The sequence below is a fragment of the Pseudopipra pipra genome, chromosome 7 (assembly GCF_036250125.1).
Source record: "Pseudopipra pipra isolate bDixPip1 chromosome 7, bDixPip1.hap1, whole genome shotgun sequence".
Classification (NCBI taxonomy): Eukaryota; Metazoa; Chordata; class Aves; order Passeriformes; family Pipridae; genus Pseudopipra; species Pseudopipra pipra.
This window is the reverse complement of record NC_087555.1, coordinates 29,014,612-29,026,955: the sequence shown is the minus strand read 5'-3', so window position 1 is coordinate 29,026,955 and position 12,344 is coordinate 29,014,612. Positions and strand designations below refer to the sequence as shown.

The 12,344-nt window shown below is 41.0% G+C and overlaps 1 protein-coding gene across 1 annotated transcript in view; it reads left to right on the top strand.

Moving 5' to 3' along the window:
- Positions 1 to 12,344, top strand: part of ADCY5 (adenylate cyclase 5) — a 208,384-nt gene that overhangs the window by 93,329 nt on the left and 102,711 nt on the right. The window lies entirely within an intron of this gene.

Below are 12,344 nucleotides of genomic sequence, written 5' to 3'. Positions count from 1 at the left end.
GTGTGCAGAACACACTGCGGTTAAGAACCAGGCTCAGAAGCCAAAGTAATGTATCATACTCTCATTTGAAAGGAAAAGGCTTTTAGAACCCAGCAATCCAGTGTAATATGAAATATGTTACCACTTAAGCAGCAAAGCAGAAGCAGACAGGGACCCACCATCCTTATTGTTGTACCCAGCTCTGAAATGAAAAGCTTCAGAGTATAACTGAAGATTTATTGCAGAAAAAAATAAATCTACTGATATATGTGAATTTAAAAGAGATGAGAGGAATAACCTACTAGAAAACTTGTCTGATCCTCAGCAGGAATAGCAGCTGTTCTTTGGATTGCAATGAGAATTTTAAGCAGCTTTCATCCCTGCTGCTATCTAGTGAAGTGGTGTGAGCCAAAGAAGTGACCAGGAGATGGCTGGGCACAAATAGTGCTGGCCCACTCAAAGCCAACACTTGGGAATTAAGAGGATTAAAGGAGTATTGTAAGCTTCTCACATTGCCTTGAAATAACATGTTGGAAAATGTGGGTTCCCTGGCAGAGGAGAGAAGGGAAGATTGTTCTGTAACTTATCCTAGGTTTGTGTTCCCGGGTCAGCCTAATGCCTCAGGTCACTGTTTGACAGAATTGCTGTGGAAAGTTCAGCATGATTTATTTTTCAGTGAAGAAATACTGCTCTGTATTTTAGCTCCTCACGAAACACATATCCATTGTAGCACCCCACTCGTCACCAGCTCCACCCACAGGATAGCCTGCGTCATGGAATAGAAGAGTTCAAAGGCCTGTGCTTCCTTTATGCTTTAGGTATCTCCAGCTACTGGGAGGCTGAGTGGAGTTTTCATCACCCAGTTGGCCCTGATGCCAAAGGGCACAAAGTTTCCTTAAATATTGGATTGCAAACATCATTTTTCTGTATTTCTCTGAAGCCAGTAACTGTATTGCATGTGGGGAGTCCCCTAGGACAGAATATGCTGGTAAAATTACTCACTAACGTTATTATCCTCTTCACTGAGTTGCTGCAACTTCAAATAGTAGGATTACTTTGACCATCCTGCCAAGAAACAGGAAATAAAGGTTTAGGAATACTTACTTTTGTACAAAGTAAGTGTATGGTTGGGACGTCAGTACAGTATTTCATATTGTGATCAATGGATACTGTGCATATAATTGGGAAAAGGTGATGAAGGGTAGGTAGTTGAATATGACAGGGAACTTTAGAGGTCAATGAAGATTAAGGAAGGCTAGGGCAAAATGAAATGAATGGACAGGATGGCACATGAAATGCATTTTTGTCTCGAGCTAGGCACAGAACAAACAGTTACAGGACTGATTTGTGTGTGTTGCGGGATTTTAAATTAACAGCCATTGTTTGTGGGTGGAAAAATATTTTTGGGAGTAAAAATATTTATTTCTACAGCTTCCACTGTGGGAAGCTGAACGAACATGTCTGCTCAGCGTGTCGTGGTGATCTAACAGAACATATGTCAGAATTACAAGGAAGAGGACAGCAAGCAATATTTTACATTATTATTAGTAGGCATTTTCTCTCACTGCTCCCAGTCTACTACTGCTGCATCCCATTGCAGACAACTGATGAGAACTGAACAAAATTATGCCTACCCAAGGTTTGGAACATTTCCACTGATAGTTTCACCCTTTTTTCTTTATAGAGAAAAAATTCTGTGCTTCGGACCATAAATTATGGCAGGTGATGGAGGTTAGGGAGATGCTTCCTTCTGTGTGCCGTTTATCAGCTAATTTTACTCTGAAGAGTTCTTGCACTTCTACTTTATCTGTTACCACCTGTGATCAGTTACTGGATAACTACCGGATCAGTTACTTGATCTGTGATCAAATACTGGTCAGACTTGCATTGATTTTTGTGTTGATTATGTATGCTTCTATTACAGATTGTTTCATATCTGATACAACAAAAAATCAAATTCCCTTTCATTGGTGATCAGTTCTGTATAGGCTTTAGCTCCCAATCTGGACAAACTTCAACACTAAGGAGCAAATTAAACAAGGAAAAATTAAAAATAGATGTTGTTCTGCATGTATTCTTGAAGCAAGAGTAAAAAACTGACAAAGTTTGCATTCAATGGTGCAAACTCTCTTGGCAATAAAGGCACGTTTATGTCACTGTAGATATTGAAGACCCTAACAATTTTAGAGAGAGAAACTGGGAATAAGATCTACTTGTTCTCATATTTGCACCACTGAATTCATCTTGCTGTCAGATTTTTCTGGTTTAGGGATTTTAGTGTGAACTCATAGAACTGAGAAAAGTTATGAGGTAAAACCGAGAGTATGGATTATTTTCATAACAAGTTATCTATGGAAATAGGAACTGGATCAAGAACTCTTCAGGTTCGTTTTGTATCGTCCCGTATTTCACTTAGGCAGAGCAGTAAAGAACTTTGACTTTTAAGTGTGTCAGCCCTTTTGTTCGTGCAATGCTTAATTCAAGATATGGATTACCTGAAACTCCCATGGACTGCAGGGTTCCAGCAGGAACAAAACTGCCCCAGATAACTTCACATGGAAAAATAAGATTAGGTACAAATAACATGGAGTTCCTTCCTGACATTTGTTTGCAAACTTCACTTGCTAACTCCCACTGAAATCCATCCAAACTTGCATTGCATAGGACAAAGCAGAGTCTCTCAGAAAAGGTACTAAACTATGTGGAAATCAGCTCCATTTTTTCCCCATCTGTAATAGAAAAAATAGTTTCTTGAAGAGAGATGAAACGTGGAGTCACTAATGAGTTGTGTCTGTTTGTAAAGATTCCTCCTGGCCCTTGAACATAAAGTAGCCCCTTCCTACATGCATTTTTCCTTGAGGAGTGGCAGTTTCCACTTTTAGACATATAGTTCATCTTGCCATAATGCTTGGCCATCTAGTTATGTTTTTTTGTCCTTTGAAAGCAAGTTCTGTTCTTGCTATTTTTCTATATAGGTAGCCCTTTTTCCTCTTCTTACATAAGATTGCAGTGCACTTCTCTCTCCTGACTCTTAAGGGCAGTCTGCCCTTTCTCTTTGGTCTTGATGTCTTCCATAGCCCATGAAAGTTTTAATTTCACGTGCCTTATTGCTTGTTGTGAAGCTGCCCAGTTTATTTAGGACAGCTCTCTCTATCTTTGGAACTCAACTTTTTTTAAGCTTCATCCATGTATTATAAGTGTTTGATTCAAATATTTGCTTCTACCTCTTCCAATCTGCCTCAGTTCTAATCTTTCGTTAAATTTTTGCTTTGGTTTTTTTTGGTAGATTTATGTGGAATAAATATTAACAATATTTTGACAGATAGACATATTTCTTGTGTAAACATGATTATAATAATCTGTGACCTGTTTTAATCCAGTGTTTGAAGCTCAAGGATTGTAAATGAAAGCGAGTCATGGTGGTCTATTGTATGTAAACATGATAGGATTTTGATTGATTTCCAAGATCAGTTGGGATTATTTGATTGGAAAGGGTTGCTATGGGAAAAGGAAGGTGATAACAAAAGTAAGCAGTCTGTTTCAGAGCATGATGGCAATCACATGTTCTCATCACACATACAGTAAAATGTTCAAAAGGGTATTTTTAAACCTTACCTTAATCCTGCAATAGCGTAAACATTTGCTGGAGTTCTGCCTCGGTGGAGCGAGAAGCGATATTTGCTAGAGAAAAAGGAGCAAGGGGCAGGGTCAAATCAGCTATTCCTTGGCACACCACAGCCAAGCTGGCTTTCTGATGTGCCTCCCAGCCTACCAGTCCACTCTTGTTTTTTCTTTCAGATGAATGATCTCCAAGGCAGCCAGGTTTCTGTGATCTCTCCGCAGGGGATGTGTGGCATAATGTGTGTGAGGTTTTATGCTTGCTTTGGAAAATGCTGGCTTCACATGCCTTCTCTCTCATTTTGGCCAAGTCCCTAGAATGGAAACGTGTCCAGTAAATATTTAGTTCCAGATATGCTGCCAAAATGCTCTCTGACTGCTTCAAGGTTTGTTAATGTGAATCGGTTTTTATTATTTCTTAGAACTGTCCTTACAGAAGCAGAAAAAATGGATCTGAGCAATATTCAAAACCACGAGGTGAACAGCCAGCCAGTTAAGTTGTAACTGCCCTCAGTACAAGTACACAGCTTGTACCTCGTTATTTCCTAGCAATGATAGGATGCTTGTGGCAGAGCTGTGAGTGATACCTCACCTGTTTCTGGCTCAGTGTTTCTGCCTCTTGGTTCAGTTCTGTGTCGGGTTACAGAAGGTGAGGCTCTGCAGTGTTACAAACTTTGACTTGCTTCATTACACTGTGTCATTTAACTACCCACCTAATTTAAGCAATCCTGTTCTTATTTTGCCTGCCTGAACATATTTACAACGATAAAAATAGAGTAAGGAAAGAACAGCAACTGCCAAGGCTGGGTTTAAATTAAAGACCACCTAGGAATGGATTAAAGGTGAATAACTGTTTTGCCTCAGGACAATACTGCTGACAGCAGGGGAGAGGGAGAAGGGGAGAAAAGGTGAACTGAGCATTGCTAAAGAAGGGATGTGGAGAAGGGATGGTGCAATTGACACATCTAAATGCAAGCAAGTTTTAAGGATGCTGAAGGGGAGAGAGGGATGAAAAATAGTAAAGGAATTGTAAAAGAGGCAAACAGTGGTACACTGAATTACCAGGAGTTTTAATGAATGCATCATTTTGGAGAAGATGCCATAGGTCTGAACAACAGCAAATGTAGATGGATATTTGAAAAAGCAAATTCATCTTAGTGAACTGTCAGGATGCTCTCCTGGGTGATCTCAGTTGCGATGTCAATTGACAAACAGAAACCTTGGCCTTAAACCCTGTTTTACAGCTGTGCACTCTTTCTTTCTTAGAAGTAGGGTCTTATGAGTTGATAGGTGTTAAATCATGTGGGTTTAATTTCAGCTCTGCACTTAGCCTTCATCACTTGGAAATGACAGAAAAGGAGAAAGACCACGGTGCATGAGTCAGTCCGAGAATGACTAAGCTGCTGTAGTGATGCAGCCGTGAAAGACAAGTACAACCCTGAGATGCATTTGGTGAAGTGCTCCCAATGCAAGAGGGGATTAGTTGTTTTGTCGTCAAGTGCATGAGAATTCGTGGTGTTGGGAATACTGCATACAGGTCTGGTTAGCCAGGCTTGGGAATTAATTTCCTGAAATTAGACGTATGGAAGAAGAAGGGGTAAGTAAAGGAATGGAGACTTTCTCTAACACAGGGAAATTAAGAGGAAGTAGCTTCTCCTTAATTAAAAAATCCTAACACTGAATATTTTAAAATATAGTTGCTTGCTCGTTTTATGCATAAATAAGACAACTAAGAATGGAAGAAGACTGAGTTAAACCAGAGGACAGTATTCAAACCAAAACACTGTGGCTGTGAGTAAATTCCATGTGAAAATTATTGTTTCTATGCCTTCAAGTAACATTACTTTAGGATAACCTATGCTGGCCCTTCATCAAATATTTACCCTTCAGCTAAAGTTCTTTGGTCCTTTAGTCACAAACAGAAATTTATACCAAAATTGTCACTCAGTGGCACCTGGCTGGCCAGCAGCTAGAATCTGAGGAATATTAGCCAAGATTGTATAGAGCACACATTACATTTCCAGCTGTTTCCTACTTGTATGGGTTCACTACACAAGCAAATTCGTCATCTGTCAGCATCATGACAGTGTGCTTGCTTGCTCGTGTGCTCAGCATATTTAGGACTACTGCAGCTCTGGGGCAATCTTTTCAATTAGTGTATGCAACTACATCCAAGTTTAACTTAGATTATTTTAATCCAGAGCCTTTGCTCCTGTTTGTCTGTCAATATGAGCACTGCCCCACCTAGAGCAGGCACCCAACAGGAGTTCTTTCTATGCTACTTTGATGGATAGTATTTATGATCAGTGAGAGATCTGCATAGTAGAGATGAAAAAAGTTAATTGGATTTAAGAATCACTGAGATAAATATGTGAAAGATTGCCTGTGACACCACAATCCCAGTTTCTAGCCATCTATTTTGCATTCTCCAGTGATCGAGTAGCAGGGTGGCTGTTGCAGTAGCTTATTGGATCACCTTTAAAGGGAACACATGTTCTGCAAAAACAGTAGTATTGCATTGACTGTTGGCAGCAATTGTCTTTCCTCCTACCCCTTTCCTTCAGTTATCTTCATTCTGATTTGATACATTGATGTTCTTTTTAAAAATAAAAACAAGCAGAAAACTTGTAGTCAATTCAAGTCTAATAAGTAATGTCAGAGCAACAGCTTTTTTTTTTTTTTTTTTTTGGCCTTTTTTTTTTTCCCCCAGCTTTGTCTTTTTAGTGTTGCTTTAGGTCAGGTTCTGTCATTTTACACCTGTCCAACCTTGTGAAAGGCCTCGCTGGGGTTGTACAAGGACAAGTGTGGGTGGAACTCAGTGTTCAAAACCTCATGTGGCTGTTGACAATGTGTGAGAAGGGAAGAGCCCGCTGCTTCCCAGACCCCAAATTAAGCCTGCAGGGCTGACAGCAAAGCAATTCTTGTATGGTACATGGAGCTAATTTGTTATGAAATCAGAGAAGCAATAAATTTGGAAAAACCCCCATTCCAAGTTTAGAGTAGTCTGGAGGGAAATTACACTCTGAGCTCCACACTGTGTTGCTTCTAACTTGCTGTTTGCTAGACTTGGCCAATAACAGAGTATGGTAGGCTCATCCCCTCATGTTTCCCCTTCCCTGATCCAAGGAAATGCGCATTTCTCCGCTACAGCTTAAAAGTAAGTGAGTTTTTGTGAAGATTTCCCCCCCCAGGTTCTCGGGTGTGCCGTTCATTCACAATCTGGAGCTACTGGTCAGTGAGATATTGCTGTGACTTTTGAAGACAAGGCTTAGCTGGTCAGACCCTGACATTCCTTGTTCCTCCTGCTCAAGGTGTCCTGCTCAGGGCCAGCTGTTAACTGACAACAGTGGAAGAGCTCTCTGGCCTTGGTGGAGAGAAGTAGGCTACATCTGCAAGATTTTTGCAGGCAGATGTGAGCCTGACTGGGCCAGTATTCACATGGCTGCATTAACAGGGTCCTGAATGGCATTTGGGAGAGCCACTGCTGTCATTAGGGCACCCACATGGTTTTCTGCTTGTCTGCATCATCAGTATTAGTTCTGCCTGTGAATACACTGTAGACCTACCAACACACTCAATACCCTTTGCAGATAAAGGATAGTGAGGAAAATCTGAGAGTGGAGATCAGGTTGGGTTCAGGGCAGTGCAGGTTTTGTGTGTCTTCTGAATAGTAAGTACTTGAGTTTATAAGGCAGCTCCCATGCCAACTTTTTCTGTGCAGGCACCAGCCAGGAAGCCTTGGTAAAATGCAAGATTTCTGTGCTTTATTATTCATCATTATTCAGCTCTATCATTGTTTCTGAATTCATGATCAGAAAGAAACAGAGGTCCTGCAGATAGTGTAGGCCATGGGAAATTGCAGTAGTGCTGAGATAACATAGCTGGTACCAGTATGTCCTGCTCTCATGCTTTCCAAATTACTTAGGTTAAAATAAACAAACACAACAAGAAACCTCTGCTGGCCTAGAAACCTTTAGGCATGCTTTCCTATTTTATGTTGGAAATATTTAAAGAAAAAGACATTGTCTGTTATTTTCACTGCTTTTTTTTTACAAATTGCTCTAAAACAAAACAGGTTTTATTCATTATCATAGAAGAATATGTTTCTGGGGGAGACACAGATGGCCTGGAAGGAAGAAATCATACTTCAGTTTGCTATTTGAAGGTAGCTTTCATGGCTGCATATTGTGACTGAACAAGTTGGTTGGGGTTGGGGGTGTCAGAATGGATTCAACAAGCTGAGGTCTTAGAGGTAGTTGATAGGAAACAACTGTCATTTTTGCTACTGTAAGTGGATTGATTTATTTATTTTATAGAAATTAAGGGCTTACTCTGACCAGCTGAAGGCACTAAGATAGACTTTATCCCAGGGAAAGGACTGTAGAGTTAAATCATGGAGAGTACTTGTGCTGTGTCTGCTGTGCCTTGCACCAGCCTTTCCGTGCTGCCACTGGCGGCCACACTGTTTGTAATAAATGGTTATTAATCTGTTCTCCCCAGGACCAGGGCTGGAGCCACAGCCCCAGATGCTGGGGAGCTGCATAGTAACTGTAAACTGTTCTCTGAGAGGCCCGATTAAATACGAGAAGGGATATGAAACAAAAATAATCCACAACCAAGTTCTGGCATATGATGATATTAAGTGAGTAGCTGTGGGTTGTACAGTAGGTCTGCTGCAGAGGCAGAACCTGGGCTGAAGTCTTCTGTGCTATCATTATATGGGTTTTTTAAAAAAAATTCTTTATTATTTTTGTTCTCACTTAACTGCTCTAATTTATTCCATCAGGTCTTGTCCAGGGAAGGGTATAGATGCATGTACAAGTGTGACTGGATTACAGCCTTATCCCTGAAGACTGTTTGCTCTCAATCCTCTACTACCTCTATTACCTTACCTTAACTGAAAGATTGCAAGATGCCTGGATATTGCACTGGCACAAATGGGAAGCATCCTTGAGTGTGTTTTGTTTGAAGTTAGACTTGTGATTAGCATCTGCATTTATGCAAGATACTTTTATATACAGACTTGTATTCACTCTGGTTTGACCTAAGGAATAGTTACTTGGTCATTTTAAATGGACACTTTGGAGGCATGAGTCAGCTCAGCCATTTGTTGCTCAGCTTTTTTTTTCTCTCCCTGTTTTCCCATCTGTTTGATGGAGAATTGGAAAGGGAGGAGGAGTTTTTGTCTGGACTGATCCTTCTCTCCACAGACCCATCAGAGACCAAGGAGTTTTGGTGTGGCTACATTATTTTTAAGTGCACAGGGGTAGGAAAATCTGAAGAGTAACTTTTATATTTTGGGAACAGCAAAATAAATTAAAAGCTTGGGTATGCCTTGTTCCTTTGCAGTTTGTACCAGAACATCGTCAGCATAAGAAAGGATCAAATCTTTCATGGAAGTGCATGGTAGCCACAGGGCTTCCTCCCTTTTTTGTCACTGTTTTTTTCTTTCTTTCTTTCTAACCTGTTCCCTCTATTAGTTCTCTGTAGTTGAGCACATAGACGTGCCAGTCATGCTTAGGCTGCAGTGCAGAGTCCTGACAATGCAGGAACTTGTGCTCTGGTTGATTTTTCAAAGGTGGAAGGATTGGCAGTGTCGACACAGCATGATGAGGTGGGTGCCTTGTTGCCCTTTGCCTTTAGTCTTCGAAAGTTACCAGCTCACCTGGACCCTGGCCTGTGTCTCCAGGTCCGGGAGGGGTTTCATGAAGCTAAATCAGGGATCAGGGCAAGCCACTCAGTGTCTGCAGCTGAATTCAGGGAGTCCCTGAGTCTGTGTGTGTGATGGGAATGCAGAAACTCCGTTTTGGTTGAAGCTGATGTGCTAAACCATGGTTTAAAGCCCTGCTGACTTTAGCCCAGTGAGCTGTGATGTATGCACGTTGGAGAAGAGACTTGAAAAGGGCTTTCAGATTTGTTTTCTGCAAGTGCTAAACTTGATCAAGACTGGTAGCACAAACTGTAATAAAAGAGGGGACAGGGACATAAGAAATCCTTTGTGACAAGCCATGTAGTAGTAGGGAGAGGTGATCTTCACTGGAGTGTATCAGAAGTATTTGTAAGATTATGTCTTCCAACTGTGGGTTCTGTGCATTTCCTCACCTCCCAGATCTTGTCATTTATGCAGGCACTCAGTTGTTGGGAACTGCATCCCATCTTACTTTTATTGTTTTGTGTTTGTTTTTTTTTATTCATTTGAAGGTAGAGAATCAAAACAGAATTTGGGACCTCAAAATCTCTGCAACTGCAGGAGTTGGCACTTAATGGCAGCTTTGCCTCTAGTCGTGGCATCAAGTTACTTTTGAAGCCTTTGAAGTTAACAGGGCTGGAGGGAGAAAGTGTTGTGTTGCTTCTTTAAAAAGAAACATGCTTCAGTTATATTTGCAGCTGGGGGTTTAATGGCTGCGAATTAAAGCATGTTTTATTTGGCCTTTGTTTTTAGTGCACTTTTACCCCTTACGGGCACTTGAAGCCAAGACACAGTTTGAGATGTAACTGGCTGCAGCACGTTAACATAGCCATCATGAGCCTCATCCTCTGTTTCTCTGCAGAGCTCACACTCAGGATTTGTGTCCCCCACAACACAAGTGTCCTGACATCCCTGGTTTACTCACCTGGGATCTCTGCATGCACTGGGTCTCTGTGCACAGGGCAACAAGCAGTTTGTGGCTGGCATTGTGGCTTGGAGTGCTCTGAAGTAAGCTTTGTGTTGGCCCTGGAGACCTTGATTTCTAATCAGCTGAATTAAATTACTATGAATCTGATAAAGGCAAAGAAGCTCAGTTTAAAATGGTGCAGATAGGCACTTAATGTGATTTATTGTATATCTACATAGTTTATCTGCTTATCTGCACATCTGGCCTAAATACTTGTGCAGATCTGACCCATACCCTTTTCTTAACCATATTGGAAGGAGAGAAGGTAGATTATGCAGTTAATAGGTTACAGCTTGTTTCCATGTTGATCTTGGAAGCATCAGCCATCCTGCATCATGATGGTGCTGAGTAGAAGGAAAGGTGCTTGGAGGATAGTGATGGGGGGGCTGAGCAAAGTGCACTGCACTGATGGTTTATGGGTACTCTGACATGCAAAAATGTAGTAATCTTTCCAGGCATACGTTTGCTAGACCCTGTGTGGTGGAATCTTTAGCAAACAACATCAAACTGGTGGCACGGGCACCAATAAATACTGAGCAGCACCTTTTTTTAGACCTTGCCTTGTACTCCCTGCCTGATTATGAGTGGTACTCCATTTTGTGATTAACCTGCCACGTCAGGTGGCTCAGTCAACTTGCTCGAGCAACAAGAAGATACAATAAATTTATTTTTTTAATTTATGTGTGTGATAGAAAGTTGTGTTTTGCAGTGATAACTTTTTAAAGTAGGGAAGGAAGGGACATGAGATATCTGTCCTAGTAATAAAATTAAGAGCTTTTTGTTTGGCAAGTGAGTTACAATCACCCCAGCTCAGACTGACTTTCTGGAGGCCAGTTTCAGCATTCCTTGAAAAATTAACAGAATTATACATTACCTGTGAATTTCAGTGAATATAAAAGTGATCATTCTGATTCATAGTTCTTGGATATTGAAGACAAACTACTTTATGGTTTTACTGAGACCATGAAAAAGGACCAGTGAGGTTCCTGCGTGTCCTCCACATACTTGCAGATGAAAAGCTCTGTCTCACACAGAACAGAAATAATTGATTCTTTTTATGAAGTTGTTGCTCTTTAGATCACAATGGCTTTACTTCTCAGTATCTGAGGGGTTTGCAGCTGTCAGGTGTTTCCAGCCCTTCATGAGTTATGGACCTGGAATCACTTTCCCTTCTCAGAATTAATACAGTAAATGGCTAAGGCAAATTCTTTAACATTACTGACTTAAGTGGTGTAGCAAGAATATTTTGCTTAGTTCTTCCTGTGCAGTTGCCGTCTCAAAGGCTGAGACAGAGAAGAAGATGGTGAATGCTTTTGTTAAAGTATTGGGTAGTGTGGTGCTTGAAAAATCTGTATGCAAATCCTGGCTTTGCCCCTGTGTTTTTCTGTGACCTTGGACAAATTATTTTCTTGTTCTGTACATATGAGACATGAGGGTACTGTCTCATTTTTAAACGTGGTGTAAAAATAGATCTTTAAGTACTTGAGGGGTCATGGAGGCAAGAAATGTCATCAAAGGCATGCCATTTTATCACCATGCTTGTGCATTGCTGTAAAGAAAAAATCTTGAAAGGAGAGGATTTTTCTCTATGTCTCCTAGTATTCCAAAAGCCCACTTTCAGCACCACTGTCTGAATCTGCCAAGCTTCTGGCATTGGGTACCTGAGTGGGATGTTGTCTTTTGGGTGGCAGGGCTTAGTTTTGGTTTTGCTGACTTCTGTAATTATCAGGACGCAGGTGGGAAAACTTGCAGCATTCATTTTTTCTGAGTGTTACCATGCCTTCTGCATGTGCTTGGCCTCTGTAATATTTTTTCCCCGTCTGACAATTTTCCCTCCGAATAAGAGCAGTAGGGAGTAAAAGATTTCTGTTTTACAAGGTATTTCCCTTGCTTCCCCTTGTGTTCTATGCTTAGGAAGACAGTGGCCTGCAGCGAATTCCCTGCAGCATCTGTGTTATTGCATACACATGCTTGTGACACTTTAATAGTAGCTGTCAGATAACATCAATGTATTGCTGCTACAAATAAATCAAGCAGGGCTACAAGCAAAGAAGTGAATGAGATAGGACAGTCTCGTCCATCACTATCAGA